This window comes from Hakea prostrata, chromosome 1 (genome assembly GCF_041222555.1).
Source record: "Hakea prostrata isolate BN-2017 chromosome 1, UWA_Hpros_2, whole genome shotgun sequence".
NCBI classification, from domain to species: domain Eukaryota; kingdom Viridiplantae; phylum Streptophyta; class Magnoliopsida; order Proteales; family Proteaceae; genus Hakea; species Hakea prostrata.
Window position 1 is genome coordinate 30,556,252 of NC_142600.1, and position 749 is coordinate 30,557,000.

The 749-nt window shown below is 46.5% G+C and overlaps 1 non-coding gene across 1 annotated transcript; it reads left to right on the top strand.

Moving 5' to 3' along the window:
* The first annotated feature begins 411 nt into the window (after positions 1-411).
* Positions 412-482, top strand: TRNAG-GCC (transfer RNA glycine (anticodon GCC)). The gene has a single exon. It is a non-coding gene; the product is annotated as a tRNA-Gly (tRNA).
* Positions 483-749: the final 267 nt, after the last annotated feature.

Genomic DNA, 749 nt, shown 5'->3' on the forward strand with positions numbered 1-749 from the left:
TGAAAGTAGGAGTTGAATCACCCAGAAATTAAACAAGTTATTCCCGAGACAATTATTTCCAAAAACTGAAAAGAAGAACACAACCCAATAAAAGAGAAATCTTATTGATCAAGCATAGGCTCGGATGATGGATTGAATGGCTGGAATGTGAGTGAAATTGTAGCTCCTAAAACCAGCTTTGTCAAGAATGTAATTAAGTTCATTCTTGTTTGGTCCTCTCCTTTCTATTGGTAGTATGTGCCATCATGATCATGTCTAGCATTAATCTTACGTATGTCTTTGTATTTGTACTCTTTGTCGTCCTCGATCACGGCCTCGACAATGATCACCATTCCTTTGTTCTGGGTAATTGCACCCACTGCACTTATCATTAAATGATTAATAAAATTGGAAAATTGCTTCCATCACCCAGCACCAGTGGTCTAGTGGTAGAATAGTACCCTGCCACGGTACAGACCCGGGTTCGATTCCCGGCTGGTGCATCCTTCTGGACCTTCTGGGTTTTGGTTTTGGTTATTTTTTCGTGTTTTTCCAATATAACCTTGTGATGTTTTGCCAAGAAAAAAGAAAAAGGGAACTGCGGGGGGGGGGGGGGAGAGAAAAGGGGGGGGGGAAAAAAAAACAAAAAAAGGGGAGAAAGAGGGAGGAAGGAGGGGGGGAAAAACGCCCCCCGGGGGGCACCCACCCAACAAAACCGAAAAGGGGGGGGGGGAGGGGGGGGGGGGGGGGGGGGGGGGCGGCGGGGCAGG